This window comes from Lissotriton vulgaris, chromosome 1_1 (assembly GCF_964263255.1).
Source record: "Lissotriton vulgaris chromosome 1_1, aLisVul1.2, whole genome shotgun sequence".
In the NCBI taxonomy this organism is placed as follows: domain Eukaryota; kingdom Metazoa; phylum Chordata; class Amphibia; order Caudata; family Salamandridae; genus Lissotriton; species Lissotriton vulgaris.
The window spans coordinates 903,853,914-903,871,584 of NC_141685.1; the positions used below are offsets into that span (position 1 = coordinate 903,853,914).

At 44.1% G+C, this 17,671-nt stretch overlaps 1 protein-coding gene across 1 annotated transcript in view; it reads left to right on the forward strand.

The window, feature by feature from the left end:
• Window positions 1–17,671, forward strand: part of LOC147748151 (uncharacterized) — a 648,568-nt gene that overhangs the window by 317,817 nt on the left and 313,080 nt on the right. The window lies entirely within an intron of this gene.

Sequence of the window (17,671 nt, forward strand, 5' to 3'; positions counted from 1 at the left end):
AGCCGCAGCAGCGCCAGCAGGCCCCAGTGTTCAGCTCTCCCCAAGGCAAGCCGCGGCCGAGCCAGCAGGTCTTCCTTGTCCGGGATACAACTTAACATACATTCAACAAGATGAGCCGCGGCAGCGCCAGCAGGCCCCAGTGTTCAGCTCTCCCCAAGGCAAGCCGCGGCCGAGCCAGCAGGTCTTCCTTGTCTGGGATACAACTTAACATATATTCAACAAGATGAGCCGCGGCAGCGCCAGCAGGCCCCAGTGTTCAGCTCTCCCCAAGGCAAGCCGCGGCCGAGCCAGCAGGTCTTCCTTGTCAGGGATACAACTTAACGTACATTCAACAAGATGAGCCGCAGCAGCGCCAGCCGGCCCCAATGTTCAGCTCTCCCCAAGGCAAGCCGCGGCCGAGCCAGCAGGTCTTCCTAGTCCGGGATACAACTTAACATACATTCAACAAGAGGGACACCTGACGCATAAAACACATTCAGCGGTGTACGGAACACATGATGCATCAAACACATTCAGCGGGGTAGGTAAGGACAGGATTATCGTTGATTCAGCAAGCTCCCCATCCCAGAGAACTTACACTCCATTACTCAGCACACCTCAACATTCATCCACACACCGTCCCCTCGACGAGTAAGACAGTTTTCTACCGCCCCTGATTCCTCAACCTGACCCTTGTGGCACAGGTACCATTACTCTAGGGAAGGGACATACACGTTTGAACACAATTACGCTGCCACCACTGGATCCCACCCTTCTGGTGAATCCAGACAACCACATTGCACTAGGGGGATGATTTACCCTCCCAAGCTAGGGACACCTAACTCACAGTGTACACGCACACATTTTCCACAGAACAGACATTTAAGTAACCTTTAAAACTTTCCACAGAACAGGTATTTCTATTAATCTTTAAAAATTTCCACAGAACACACATTTTTAGCAACCTGACCTGACCCCATGTGGCACAGGTATCATTACTCCAGGGAAGGGACAGGGACCATACACATTGAACACAATTACGCTGCCACCATTGGATCCCACCCTTCTGGTGAATCCAGAAAACCACATTGTACTAGGGAGTTGATCTACCCTCCCGAGCAAGGGCCACCTAACTCATAGTGTACAAGAACACATTTTCCACAGAACAGACATTTAAGTAACCTTTTAAAAAGAATAATCTCCTTTCTTTGTGACCATTTACAATGCAGAGTTTTATAGGGAGGCCAGTTATCGTTGTGGTACTGCGCAAACACAAGTCCGGACCCCACCGCTAGCCGCCAGTGTAAGAACACAGAAAAGAACACCAGACCTTCAGATCCTTCAAAGACTTATCCATAGTTTAACCTAATGCTCAAACATGTCTCTCACCCTATAAATTCCATGCCCGACATCAACACCCTTCGAAACAACTTCACCAATTTTTAGGAAGACATTGTGAAAATCAAAGCCCCAATTTTAACCTGTCAGTGCAAGCCAAAGCCTTTAGCACCATGACACTCTAAAGAACTGCTGACAATAAAGGATCCATCTGCAGACAGGAAAGAAAATTGAAGAAAAACAACTCCAGATGACCTCATGATACTGAAATCCCTCTGTCCAACACACTTGCAGCTTACACATCAGACTGTTTATCAACTCAGCCAAAGCAAAGTACTATACAAACACGCTCATTGAAGACACAAACACATGCAGAATGTTCTTCAAGACAATCAATCACTGCATCAACCCCCTGCCGGACCTACTTATTTCTCACTCTGAAAAGAAGTGCAATACCATCAACCTCTTCTTCAGCAAACAAAATACAATAAAACAGCACTTCGACAACATCAAACCTGCTTCATCTCTTACACCCCCTGTAGAATCCTGCAATAGTCAGCCTTCAAAACCCTATCTCTCCCAGATTACACTGGCACCCCCAATCTTGTTAAAGCCACTTCTTATAAAGATGATGTCTTACTGGTGTCTTTCATCAAAGCTCTCTGGGGAAGCATTTTTACCCCTACTCAGCATTATCAATGTCTTCCTTTCCCCAAACATTTTCCCAGAGGCTCTCAAGACAGACCAGATCCTCCCACTCTTAAAGACACCTACTCTAGACCATGATGACCATGCCAACTACCAGCCAGTCACTACCTACCATTGAAAAAACAGTATATTTTATGAACAGCTAACAACCTGGATTTAGATCATGTAACATTACAGATTGTAGATCATGCCCTCTTGACCACAGACGAAGATTAACCTTGTCTTCTGCTTTTGTTGGCCCATTCAGCTGCCTTCTACATAGTCAACCATCCTACCCTCAGATGCACCCTGGAGTTTTGAAGGGGATTCACCAGCAATGTACTTCACTGGTTATCCTTCTACCTTTCCAACGACATCAGTTTTTTCATATGGCCACGCCTTATAACAAAAGATCCATACCACTGGTTGAGTCCCCCAGTGTAGCAAACTGTCTCTTGCTATCCTCAACCTTTACATGCAGCCGCTTGGTGCTCTCCTCACAGACAACAGCGTCAAGATTCACCATCTGCTGATGATACACAACTCTACTTGATATGTCTCCTCAGATTTAGAGATCCAACATCTGAAACACTTCTTGCACATCATCGAGCTAGTTGGTCAGTGCCTAGATGAAGCTCAACCCGAACAAGACTAAATTCCTGGGTTTTGCAAAAAACAACAAACTAGAAAAACCACAACTCTGGTTCATTAGCATGAGACTTAAAGGTTTTTAACCCCAACTTTAACCAAATACCAAGTCACTTGGACTAACCCTGGACACTAATCTCACACACAAGGAACACACTGCTAAAAATATAAAGACAGCCAGGTGCCAACTCTCTCTTCCAAAGAGAGTCAATATGTTTCTTCCAGTAAACAACCTGAGGATGCCCTCTCAAGCACTTGTATTCTCGTATCTGGATGGTGGTAAAGCTCTGCTCCATTGCCTCCCAGACTCCACACTGACATCCCTTAAGGCATCCTACATGCCACAGTATGTTTCATCTAGGGCCACGAGTAAAAGGATCAACATAGCTCAATTCTGATTGAGCTCCATTGGCTCTCTTTGCCTGCCCTCGTTATCTTCAAAGCCAGTTGTGTCATTTACAAAGCCACCATGATCAGCACCCCACACTTATCTTGAAGACAATCTCACCATCTCTGGTGGTTCTTGCCACATCTACGGCCAGGACAAGATCATACTGCAGATTAAGAAATGTAAAAAAGATAGAACAAGAAAGCAATCCTTTTTCCACCTTTGCACCCAGGATCTGGAACAACATCCCCTGTATGCATCAGGACCACCCCAACAATGCTCCAATCAGTTTAGGAAAGAGTTGAAGACTCCCCTCTTTAACACCTTAGCTGCTTTGGAATGTCCAGCTCCAGTGCTGAACATTCCATTGCGCAGGTGCAGCTGGAACGTCCAACGGCCTACGACAGCACTCCCGAGGTAGTGGTGCAGTCGGCCGCTGGTATAGGCGCAGCACTTAAGAGGTTAAAGAACACTGTATCTCAAGCAATTAACCACCCACAACCCAGCTTCCCTATTGTATCACTTGTTGACTTTTTGCTTGTTTTTGACCATGTACAGTGCTCTGCTGCCCTTTGACTAAGATCCTGTATAAATACATGCATACATACCTATTACTTACCCATACTCCTTGGTTTAAAATTCGTCCCATTTGTCATGTTAAATTAAGCAATATATGTTCCTTGCTGGTCATCCTCAAATGATAAAATCTCAAAGATATTGGGTTTACTCACAAAAGAGCTGTTTACTTGAAAACTGTTTACTAAGTTTGCGGAAGTCAATTTCAGCCACCACCACTGGAAATTAAAGGAACTCACCTGCTTTGGACCCCGTACCATAAGGCTCAGGAAGCTGAAGGACCTATGAGAAGGAGACTGGACGGTGGTTATTGGTACCCCAGGTAAAATGGAGGAGGCTGTAGTATCCTTGAATGGTATTCCTGAAAAGGAGCTCCCTGGCATGAAAAAGCCGTCTTTGACATTGTAACCACTGGATGTGGGACTATGTGCCCATGAATTTCCATTGAGCTCCATAACTCTATGTAAAACTCCGTATTGTCTAACACCACTGTAAGAGTAATCCTTCCTATCTTGGCATTGCTACCCAGTAGGGAGCCACTGAACATCCTAAAGATGAATTTTAATTGTGCTGTTATAAAATACTATATCGGAGTATTAAGGGAGCTTAACACAGTCATGTCTCAAAGCCTCTACTCTATCCCCATATTCCTTCCAGGGCAGACAGTTCATCAAAGTGCAGTTGAGGACATGTTTGGCATTATGAAACCCAATAGTCTTATACATAAATCTGATGTGCAGTACTATCTTAAAGAAGACATGACATAGGTGTCCCAACTTCAGATTCTCATGGGAGAATGAAGGTCACCGGTGAGTAATCGAGCCATTACCCCATCCTCTCTCTTTCTCACGGGAGTCTGTACTTACTGAGGGTTCCACAAGAAGTGGCAGACAACCACCTATTCTAAAGAGGAAGACAAACAACTCTCTAATAGGGTGTGACTCATGTGAATGGGAACAAATGCTCCCTTGTCTTATAGTTACCAGATAAGGCAGTCACAGACATCTGCACCCGCCAGGTTGCAGGGTGAGGACATAGAGTCATGGTGTAACAAGGTCTAAGTCTGGTGTGGAGGTCAGACAGTAGAAAACGATGGGGGTGGATGTAGGTAATCTGTGGTTTCTTGGATCTCTGTGCTTGGAGGCACCATACTACAGCATAGTTGATCTGTATTGGGCGTAAAATAACATATGGGGAGAACAAACTAAATTCAGGATCGTGCCTGGCACACATATGTGCGGAGGCCTTCTGGGCCATCAGAGGCAACAAGTCAAAAAGTAATTTACATCTCATTAGATGATGCAAAGCAACATTGCATGTTATGTTGTTTCTCTACATTTTACCATTGCACAGGCCCTGCCCTTCCCTGATATTAGCCTTTTCTCACTTTGCTCATTTCCCACCTTGTGTTTTTTGTCTTCTGTATTTTGTCTTCTTTGTTTCCTAACATCCCCATGTTCAGTGGGAATGCTAAAGACCTTCTTCTTACCTAGCTGCTCATTTTATTGACAATGATGTATCAGCCACACCATTTACCAACACTTCAGACTCCATTTGCAGTCCTGTGATCCAGTAAGTTCTCTCTCTCTCTCTTTCTCTCTCTCACTCTCCCTCTCTCTCTCTTTTGCTTTTTCGTTGTCTCTTTCCTCTTCTCTCTTGAATTCTCTTCCCCTCTGTGTCTCTAGTCGCTCTCTCTTTCCATTTCCCTCTCTTTCGCTCTGTCTGCTCCAACCTCCAGCCCTCTCTCTTGCCTTTACCACATGGTGAAAGCTCTGTTTTAGAGAAGCAGCATGCGAGACCTGTCTCCAACGGACTAAAGGGATGGGCTCATTTAATAGATATCTAGAGTGTTGGGTGGCATGTATTCATTTCAATAAGACAACACAGTAACGCAAATTTGGAGGTGGTCTGGGTTGCACTCTAGTGTTTCCAGGGGTCTCAGCTAAGGTTATAAATAAAGGGTCCGGAGTCGCTCGGGACTTTCGGTCCAATAATGCAATATGTGTCCGTGTGTGCTATATTGCCCCGCTCTAAAAGTTGCATTGACCCTTAGGCAAAGCCCCCTTGTGCTTCGGCGCCCCGCAGCGACGGACGTCCTGACAGTATGGAGGCATTTAGTGGATTATTATTGTTGATGTTATATTGGAAAGATGCTCACTACAATGGAAAGCCAAACGCAGACAGTGCTTTTTCTCTTATATTAATGTATTAATTGCGTTCTACTTCTATTTCTCTTCCTTTCATTCCTCCCTCTTCTTCTTCGGCAATTGCAATCGCACATCACTGATGCATTCCATTATGAATCGCAATTAGGGGGGGGGGCGGCACTTTCACACCCTCTCATTATTTCGACTCAGTATTTTGCCAACCTGAAAGGTTTTTCTGATCTTGAAAAATGCCTCTGATGAATTGCATCCTTGCGTTTTGCGGTGGTAAAGCCTGTGATGTTTCAAAATGCAATGGTTCATCGGTCTATAAAAGGGAGAGCAACAACAACTGTGAATAACTGATGACATGAGGGCAATAAACTCTAAACACCCGCCCCCTAATATAAGCAATAGAACGTCAACTGCCTGCGTCTGCTCCATGTCTCTCACCGAACCCAAAACGTAAGCAAACAATACGAGGTAATAAGTGCCGCCATTTTATCATCAATGCTATTATTATGATCTCAAAACTGAATGTATTGTTATTATTTCTATTACTAAGAGCACGACTGCCAATAATATTACAATTATTCCTGTTAATGTAATGTTTACTATGCTTTTTATAATGGTAATTATGAACGTGATTATTATTCGTATTCTTGTTATCATTACTACTTATGGCAAAATAACCTGTCGCTATTCAAATAGGACATCTTTGAGGAAAGGGGGGTCATCACATGCTGGTTGGAATACTTTTGTGCAGATGCATAATTCGGCAGCCTGTACGGAAAAGGATGTCATTGCATGTTGCATAAACCTAATAAACAATCTATGGGCGTAGAATGGGTGATTTCCTGCTATGGCGCATTTCTGTCAAGATTAGTAGAAGCCTATGTAGGAGGGCCTTTTGCGCCATAATGAATGATCCTTCAGTATATCCTGGTTAAAAGTGTAGGGTGAAGGCGGGTGTGTCGCGTGCATCGGCTGATAACTGTCAATTGGCGTGGGTGAAACTCTGAATGTCTCGAGCAGTCACTGCGCAGTGAGTTTGATTCTTCGGATGGGTCAGCCATGTTGTAACACGTCCCTACATGCTGGCTGCGTATTACCATATACGTCACTAGACGTGGAAGTATTTCCACACTTAGCCAAGGCCTCTGCTTATGTTCCTTCACAAACTTTGTGCAGTTTTCATAAACATTGCAAGTTTCATAACCTGTGACCGTACCGCAAAAACCTACTGGTAGAGTTCCACAAATCAACCAGTCTCCACGTCAAGTGATTATATTCATTCAAGGACACGAGGGTCAGTAAATCTACCCCATTCAGCAGTACCCAGGCTGCGTTGACGTAAATGTTGCATGGTTGGTACTGCTTAGACTTTGGGAATTGAAGCCAACAGAATAAATTTGACTAGGGGAGCCAAGGGTAGTACAGTCGAAAAAAATGCGGTTTGGATATTTTCTCCATTTAATTTAAAACTGCAGCCTAACGGCTGGAACTTTCGACTTTGGAACTAGGAAACCAGAGGGCATATATAGAAGGAAGTGGCAGAGTGAGGCGTTAGCCGTCATGGCTTAACGCCTCACTCCGCCACTTCAGAAACGTAAAGCTGCACCATATTTACAAGGTTATGGTGCTGCCTTGCATTTTCCCCTGCACTGGCGCTACACTTAGCAATGTAGCGCCAGTGCAGGCACGCTTCACCATAGTGCAAGGGTGTCTGCGTGCAGGGGAGGATTGTTTACATGTAGGACGGTCCCCATTCCTGCACATAAACAATCCTGAAGTGCCATTTTGTGACTTCTATGTGTGCTGCTTAATTCAGCACACAGGGAAGTTACAAAATTTAATTTTTTAAGGATTGTTTATGTGCAGGAAGGGTCACCTTCCTACACTTACCCAATCCAACTTTTTGCTCAGGCAGCACACATGGAAAAAGCAAAAATGAGGAAAAATAAAGCATTTCTGCTTGTTTCGCCAACTTAAGACCAGGTTTTCCCTGATCTTAATTTTGGTGCTCCCTCCTATTTACGCTGCCCTTGTAAATAGGTGGCAGCATCAAAAACAATGGGTGGAATGCACACCGCAACACCCACTGCCCACCACTTTCACGCCAAGCATGGCGTGAAAAAGGGCCTTATTTACAAGGCATCTGCCTTGTAAATAAGGCGAGGCCCTTACCACCACCACAAAAGTGACGTTGTGATGGCGAAAGGGGCTTGTACATATGCCACCAGGTCAGACAACCGTCGTCGGCTCAACACCCTGGGCAAACCACTTAATCTCCCCTTACCTAAAAAAAAAATCTGACCTTGTATAATCTAACATGATGCTCATGGAGAGAGCTCTAATGACCTTGGGCCAAATTTGTGCTATGCAAAATGGCAAAAGATAAACAAATAAATAACAAAACAGAGAGTGGCGTAACGCAGAATGACGATGACCACCTGCAGTTGCTTGCGTTACACCCCTGAAAATAGATTGACTTTCAGAAATGCAGTGTACGCTCGTTTGGACATTGGCTTCGTCCCGATGCCGGTTTGTGTACATTTTAGTACCCCAATATTCAGAAATATTCGGAACATCTCAATCAAGACAATGTAAAGCGGTCTGGAAATCGTTCAGGATGGTACATCTACTGAAGGCAGTACGCTGCATCAGGAGAATGGTTGAGACACAAGGGCAGTCCGCATATCCTGAGGACTGTTCAGGTGTACAATATAGACAACCCGGAGGCTTTTTCCCGCATAACAAAGACTGCCGGCACCATATTCAGATTTTTTTTAATTCAAAGAATCTTATTGAAATTTTCAACAAAGAGAACAAAAGTAGGACAATACCACTTACACATGGTGAAAAGCGGAGAAGCAATACGTAGTTCTCGTGTACAAGTTTGGCTGGAGGATACTGTTCAGTAGGAAACAGATATGAAATCAAGTGGGATCATCAGTTAAAGGCAAGTTACATTATATTGAATAAACATAAGGAAAGGACATTTTTAAGGGTTCATTTACAGAAAGCAAACAGTTCCCTGGGAATTACACCCCTTTTTCCCTTTACATTTGCATTTCGAAGTAAAACTTTAAGTTTCAGAATGCTATTTGCCCCTAATATGGAACAAATTAATGTTTGAAGATGTCCAGCGCTGGGAAATGAGTCATGAGTGATTAACCCTGTTTACTGCGGCAGGGAGGGGCCACTCCCCGCTCACCCCCACCTCTTTTCTGTGCCCTAGCAAAAAATGTAGCACTGTTGTAAACTCAATTTTTTTAATTTTCTCAAACCTTCTGGGAAAGGAGCCAGTTCTGGCCCCAGGGAGTGTTCATCAGAAAAGCAAACAAACCTCCAGTCTAGGTTTACATTAAACATTGAAGCCGCCCCCCCCCCCCCCCAATCCTCTTGATAGCTAGGGTGGGAAACAGCATGCAGCTCACAAGAGTACTTCACTGTCCTAGCATAAACTAACCATCCATTATCAAAGCCATCATGACCCACAGAATGACACACCACATTGACTAACTGCCTGCTAAAATGGGATCATGGGATACCGTCCAACTACTGTAAAACCTAATCCAGCGTGGTGCGAGCTGAAGCAGGGGCGTAGCAATCAATGCAGCAGCAGGTACAGTGGTATGGGTCCCGGGGTGTGAGGGGCGCCCTTCACCCACATCCGTGTATGGTTTTACAACTAAGTCAAGGGATGGGGTGGCATTTTCTTGGTTGCATTAGAGCCTGTGGCACACCCCCCACGCTACTAGCTGGAGTATTCATGATTGCATCCTTAACAGTGTAAACTGGATGCACCACGAAATGCTGGAAAATGCTGAGGTAAACATGTATTTTTTACCTAGCTCCTAATACAAGCGTTAAGACACCCTCATTTTTGTTAAATCATGCAACTGAGTTCCAAAGAAATTTCTTCCTAGGCCCAAAATCTCTCACTGCATCCAAGCCTAAAGACTGTGATTACAATTCTGGTTTGCTGGTCCCAGAGAGGACAACTTAGCAACTAGGCCGCAGGCACTTATGAGTGATGTGGTGGTACATGTACTGGGATATTTTAAATAAAATGAAGAGTCCAGTCTACTGAGGGTCTTGAGGATGGTTGGTTGCTTCCTTAACTAGTGCTGCAAATTCTTGTACATTACGGTGACAGCAGTTTCCCCAGTTTCACATTTTCTTGAAGCAGTGTACCAAGCAACTGCCTAATGTGTACAACTCAATGTTATCGATCACAGCAACACACAGAAAGAAAAAGTGTGCATTGTTTGATTCCCCCCCCAAAAATGAAACCCTCCCATTCGAAATTTTTTCCAAATTACCATGGTTTGTTTAGAACCAGATCCACTTCATTGCTCAGCCTGTGCCGCCCACTGGCCTGCACTTCTGTGCAGCGTTTCACTCCTTTGCTTTACTCACACACATGTTGGTGATTCAGTTGAGATCATCCCAAAGCATGTCGTACATCACCTACACCCTCCAGGCTTGCAAGTAAGAAATAGTTACATTTTCCAAAAGCAGCCACTGAAGGTTTGAGTGAAAGCACCCAATAATGAAGATCTACTGCAGAAAAAAGTGCCCAAATGCTTGCGCTCTGCCACCTTCAGTCCTGTAAAAGATAAACAACTACCCTTTTGTAATAATGCTTGCAATCTCTAAACTTTAATAACCCCTTTACACACAAAGACACTGTTAAATAGGTGACCTAGGCTGGGAAGTGACTAAAGCCAGACTTCATCAGTTGGTGCCTCTGTAGAACCACACCACAGTACTTCTAACCCTTTGTCATTTGCTTTCCCAGCTACCCTTATACTCTGTAAAACATGCATTCTAGTGCTCCAAAGCAGCATGGGCTGCATGCAGTGCTTTAACAAGTGCTGCCAAATCTAATTGGTTTGGAGTTAATCTACACCCTTTTGGATTTGTTATGGTTTTTGTAAAATGTTAATGTTCGGGAAGCTACTGGGCAGTGGCGTAATGCAAAATGATGGGACCCTCCTGCAGAATTTGAAGGTGGCCCCTAAGTTTACTGCATCAAACAAATATTCATTGACATTCATTGTAGTGGGCCCCACTTAAAGGGTTGGGAGCCCACCTGGATGGTTGTGGACCCCCTACACCACAGGAACTGCACAGGCCTGCATTACTTCCCTGATACGGGGCCCTCATCAATCTAAAAAAAAAAAACATTGGCTAAAAGCAAAGATTTTTTGGTTTCGAAAAGCAATAGTAGTCCCTGATCCTCAAAGGAACTATTTTGTGTTTGGATGTGCTCCTTGTGAGAGTGCAGAATGCCGTCACTCACAATGAAGGCAGCCAATGGCGGAAGCGAGCTGACACATTGCCCTATCCTGTAGGCTGTACTGGGCAGAAGAAAAATGTGAATGGCACAATAATAGATCAATGGAAGAACAAGGCTGGCAGAAGACCTCTATTAATCGGTATGTTACACATTTAATTTTAGATAAAATAAAAGGTCTTGACTAACACCAGAGCTAAATCGATTTTAAGTGTACAAAAAGCACTACATTGGATATGGGAATGACTGTATTTCTTCTGATCCAACATCTTCTGCCCTTTGGTGGCCAAAGGTCAGCTCTAACTCATGAGGCAAGAGAACATATTCAAATCTCAATTCTTGACTCTGAGTACAGTGCCTTCACATGATTATATTTTGATAAGATCTTTGCCTAATCATTTTTACGTGGATTGCACAGAAAGTGCTGACTCCTAGATTTGGCCCTGGGTATTGGATGTGGTGGTTGCAACAATTCCGAAACTTCTAATATCACTTCCACCTCTTGCTGGTTGTGGCCCAATGCAAAACCTGGAATGATTGAAAAGATACTGAGATGGAGACTGCTCTTGGGTCAGCTGTTATAAGCGATCTGAGGTTATCCTAGTCACTTAATAGAGCATTTGACTGTGGTATAATGATACAAGGGTGAGTTTTCACCACACCAGTGGTGTTAGCAAAGACCAAGCCAATTTAAAGACCCATAACCCAGAGATCACATTTTCCCAGGCTCCAGAAGATAGGCAGGCGGTGTGTGGTGTGGCTCACTGGTTAGAGGCGGCAGACCCGTAAGCAGAGGACGGCCCGGGACCAGGGTTCGATTCCCGATGCAGCAGGGTCGTGGACCATGGTCAGCGGGCTCGATAATTCTCGCCTCGGTGCCTACTACAGTCAGGGACCACACTCGGCAACTCTGGGCATTAGCTTGCCTCATCTTCACAACAGCCCCCCCAGACCGCCGGGGATGCTTGGTCGCACCTTAGAGATACCCATTAGGGACCATCTCTCAGGGTGAGCCAGGACGGGTTCCCCAGCGGTCGAAGCGCGGAGATACTCCTCCGGGAGTCAATTCCTAGCGATATATAAACCCACAATTAAATTAAATTAAATTAAATTAGACTGCAGAAGGAAGCTGAGAATGGAACAAATTCCCGACTTTCTTAAATATCACAAAACACGGCCAGGTTGTCTCCCATTTTGCCATGACTCATCTTGAGGAGATGATGTACTGTATGTACGTCTTCAGCTTCTTCTATTTTTGTTAATTGCCAGTGTGGTAGCCAAGATTACATCAAACTGACAGAAGCAGCACATGTATCCAAAGGCTTTTAATCCTACATTGATGAGCTGACTCAACTTGCCCGCATGCCCCGGGACATGACATTCGGTGCAGTTGGCGTTCAGCAAAATTTCTCATTTGAGCAGCGGCTGGTCAGGAGGCGCGTGCAGGAACATTGCCACGTGGAGCAGAGACAGCTCCAGTGTGTTGCCTTCACCATGTCATGCTTTCCTTCATACTTCAAGTTTTTTTTTAAATTATTATCTTTAGACTGGATTTATGTTCTATTTGGGTTATTCATCCCTTCAACAAAGAACATTGTGGAAGTGATGTCTTTTAAGGATTACAACTTGCATATTAGCGAGAAGCACAGATAAGAACTGTCCTGTTTGTTGATAAAAACGTACATTTATACTGGAGGTATACATTATTTTTGCATGTCACTGCTAAATTAGATGGTTGAATTAAAACACACCATTAAATGGTACTCATCATTGGCTATTGTTGTCCGAATCGGATTTGAAATCTGTCACACCCCATTCGGCAGGACATGGGGGCAAGCAAAGACTACTGGGTCTCAACCATGGGGATTGAGGTTGTTTGCCTCTGATGCCCCAGGGGCCAACTTACTCTGACTTTGCACAGTGGGCTAAATATTACCCCTTCAGCACTTTAGTGTCAATGGTAGCAATGGCGAGCAGTCACAGGCTTCTGAGGGCGGTACTGTGGGGGGGCTCAAACTTCACACTCAACAAACCCCTATTATTTTAATAAATGATTGCCCAACCAGTGCTTGACTTTCAAAAATAAATGACCTGTAGTGCAGACTAGAAATGAATACTACACATATGATATGGTCAAGATATAACTTAGTGTTCTGTGCACTTGAGGTTGTCTGCGATGTGTCCCGTTATTGACCTATGACCCCTTTATGGTCAATGTGGTCAAAGCAGTACCTTCCCAGGGTCAATGTCAAGCTTGATTAGGCTAATGTGCAACTTACCCTGTTACTCTCTTAATCTTCGCTTCTATCTAACCAAGCGAGGTCTCTCAGTTCATGTTGGGATCAGTGCACTCGGGCCTCTGACTATTTTCTCTTTTGTTCGCCCACTATCCTGCTTCTGAGAGAGTGCAAGCCTGCAGTTCCTGTTGAGGGCTCCTCAGGTGGTCATGTCTCCGACAAGGCAGTTGCTTTGGTATCTCCTACGCCAGTGACTGGGGCGTTTCCTTGAGCAGGACTGCTGCTCAGAGAGAGCCTGAATCATAATAGGGCTGGCAGTCTCAGGGTGGTGTGGTATTGCACAGTCTGGTCTTGTTCAGGTGGCATAGTCCACACAGGCCTCACTCCTGGGACCGCCTGGGACTAAATTTGTACATCCACATCTGAGAAAGCGTTATTGCTTTCCTATGAAAAAACGCAGCACTTATAGTCATTGCATTTTCCTCTTTTTATTTAATGTCTCCAAAATATCTTTGTTATAGGATCTGTCATTACCAACCGGGGCGCGTCTTACAATCTGAGCATTTTTCAGTCTTAAAATGCCCTTGGTTTTACCTGAAGACAAGAGGTGGACGATCTTTCTCTGTTTTCATTTCAAAAGACTGGAACATACTTCCATTGACTTTGTGGGTTCTCAAGACAGAAGATCTGTTTAGATCTCAGCTGAAGGCTTGGCTCTTCAACATAGATTCATTTGACCTGGCTATCGGATCCTTTCTTGTGTTCTAGTGCCAGAACGCCATTTGGCAGCTGTGTATCCTATCAATTTATTTAAAGGATTGACTTCCTGGTGAATGCACCACATATCAGGTTGAACTTCCATCATTGCACAGTGGCTTAAGTTCACACTGCAACTTTGATTCCAGCACAGCAGCTTTGGTCCAACCACAACTTTGATTAAGGTGCAATGGCCTGGGTCACGCCGCAACTGCCACAGAGCTCAGTTCACACTGCAGATTCATGATTCCTTAGAGGAACCACAGTGCAGTCTCTGGTGCACACAGGTCGATCTCTGCTGGCAGACCCACCACACTTAGTTTCACGCAGCACTTCACTTCTCTTTGGCAGTTACTCCTCCTTGGCAGGCTCCTCACCCCTTTCAGCAGGCAGGCTGACTTCATAGCACTTCAGGACAGGCGAACAGATATTCCAGCAAGTTGAAGTGCCCTTTCCTCTGTGAAGTTGGCTGTCAGGTGAGCACCAGCTCTGGTTGCACATCAGCCCTCTAAGTTCTCTGCTGAGCACTGCGTTCCTTGGTCATGGAGAACTCGGAACTGGAACAACAAGTGGGTCAGTGAGTCCCACTTTTATGTGCAATCAGAAAGCAGATTTGGATACAGGCTACTCTTTCAGAACCTGTTTAGGGTGGTTATTCTTTCACGTGTTCTCTGCAGGCTGCTCGCCTGACATTTTCCTTTGTGTAAATTGATGCTTCTCAAAGTCTCCAGCCTGGAACACCCACAATAGAGAGAGTCACAAAGAGTAGTGAGCTTTCTGCACCCAGCTGTCAGGATCCACACTGAAAGAGTAATCAGGGAATGATAAAAGACTGGCCTCTCTTAAGGGGTCCATTTCACCAGTTCTTCAGTCCCAACCTCACCATCTAATAAATGGAAATGCTCCAAGAAGACTAATCAACATCTACTTGTTCACCAAAAGCTTCAGTTGAATTTCTAAATGAGCCTTGAACACTATTCCCTCGCTTCGCTGTCGAAGACACCTCCATCTAGCTTCATGAATGTCAGCAACACACTTCAGCTGTCTGGGGAAACATCCTCAGCTTTATCTTGAGCAAAGGACAGGCCAGGGGCATCCAAAATGGATCCTTTACTCTAGTTTACCTAAACACACCATGCATGTACAGCACAGGCCACATACACAAACATGCAAAACATACTCTCAGGATATTAGCGCTACAATCTAGGTAAACGTATAAAATTGGAATTATACATGAGTGGGCCAGTAAGCCTCCACTCCAGTGGCACAAATAAGGCCTGGTCACAACAATGGCTTCATAAATCAAGGTACGCTGCCAGCACTGCTCTAGGTGCTAAGCCCATGACAGTGCCAGTGCTCACCGTATGTACAATAAAGGAAGGCTTGGTGTGCATCTCCAGGTCAACAGGCTGATACCTGACCAGACTCATTTTAAGGGACAGGCCTAGGCCACCACGCACATGTTAGATTAGTGTAAGATTAAGGCAACAAGTAAAAAACCAGGATACCAGATACACAAAATCAGGCATTTAAGGCAAGAGAAGAGTGGACATTGCCAATCCGACAAAATTATTTATCATGTCTTAGAATGGCTTCTGTTGTAGCAATGCATGTATTCATTTGATACGTTCCCTATGTTATGAAGCCTGAGTTTCTCGTGGATGAAATACCTGAGTCCTTTGGAAAGCCACTGGTAAAAAAGGGTATACAACTTCACAGAAAGCTTTTTGTTTCCCACTTTCAAACCATGGAATTTTCTGATGCCTGGCTGGGTACCAATAGAATTTCCCAAGATACTTTATATCCATGCTTGGGACTTATGGAAACAAAGATAAATGAAATAAATTTCCATGGTAAAGGAATGAGCGTATAGGTTCCTTGATAGATAAGGAAACCAAACAACATCGAAGCCCTTAAATAGTTTGCAAAAGAGGAGCTTTTCTGGTGGAGCAAGAATGTTTTGAGCAACAGGTCTGCCCATTGGAAAAGTACCTAATTGCCCGATGGATTAGTCCAGCTATTTTAACAAATAAGATTGTTTTAACACATTTATTTTGTTGGTATAGAACAAACTGGGTGGTTTACAACTTGGGCAATTGATCCATTGCAGAATTTCAGAAAAACACTCAATAAGTAACCGATTTCAATTTAGAATCAATATATATAAATTCATTATAAATTGGACTCCCGGTTTTATGGTATTTATTTTTTAATATTTCCATCTATATTCATCCATGCTTATTTGTGGGCCATTTTATTGGTTTTAATTTATGTTTTGGGAATAAAGGGAGTCCCAAAATGGTATATTTCCACCTTTATTTAACTGATAAATTTGCACTTATACTTTGATGCCTTTCACCTTTTAGCAAATAAAACAACCAATTATAACAAAACTCTACAGTGACAGGTAAATATTAGCATTATACACAAATATTTGTTAACATATGCCTGTTTTTAAATCCCATGGTGTCTATCTCCTTAGCAGCTGGCCTGGAATTCATGAAGGACTACAAGGAGTGTCACTCACAACAAGCACAATTTTCTGCACTTTTCCAATTTTAAAAACAAATACAGAGTGAAAATAGATTGTTTTCTATCTGTATTTATCTGTAAAAATCAGTAAATTCTGGAAGCCCTAATTATAAATTTACATCCTGAAACTCTGGAATGGATCTGACCCTCCTGGACATATGTTGGACTCCTGGACCTCTGGCCCTCCTGGACATATGTTGCACTCCCCTGAAGTAAAGACCATAGATGTCATATAGAGTTTACCAGAGCTTCTGCACAGCCAAACTTAATTTAGAAGTGGGGGAACTGCCAGTTGTGTGATGCTGGAGCCTCAGTTGGCTCTGCCTTCAGAAACACTTGGCCCAACAGTCCATATGCCAAAGGACCACTGAGCCACAGTGGTTGCCCCACCTAATTTAGGATCTTTTATGACTCATTTGCTAAAACATTAAATTGTCCTCGAGTGCAGGGAGAACACCCTGTGATGCAAGGCCGTAGGGTTGTTCCCCAAACAAAACCCACCTCTCTTGTTTCTTGTGAAAAACAAAGCAACAACATGACTGGCTGCTCGATATTGAGTGTTGCCTAAAGTGCCTCTGCCGCACCAGTGGATGCACTTTCGCTCGAGTGGTCTCCACCAGTCCATGTGATTACCCAGTTTACGCTGTAATTGCCGAATCCCAATATTTGGTATCAGAGACTCAGGTTCATCACTTTCAGGAGCCTCCTGACTTAGTTACAGTACGGGCGGGGCCTACCTGGAACTGGGAGGGGAAACCCCAATTACAATGAGGGTCGACCCATGCGTTGCCTCTGCAACGCGGTCAGAAAAACGAATGCGCCTTAACCACGCATTCCTTTTTCCATGCATGTCGTTACAATGACATACCTTAGGTAAAGCAGCGTTGGACTTTAATCCAACGCTTTCCCTAATTTTGTGCGGAATGGAGCTGGAATATTAAAACTACATTGTTCCAAAGTCCAGCGCTTTCCCTAAGGCAAGTTAATGTAAAGACTTGCATGGTAAAGGAATGCGTGGATAAGACGCATTTATTGTTCCGATCGCATTATTAATGAACACGTGGTTTATTCATGCGTGGTT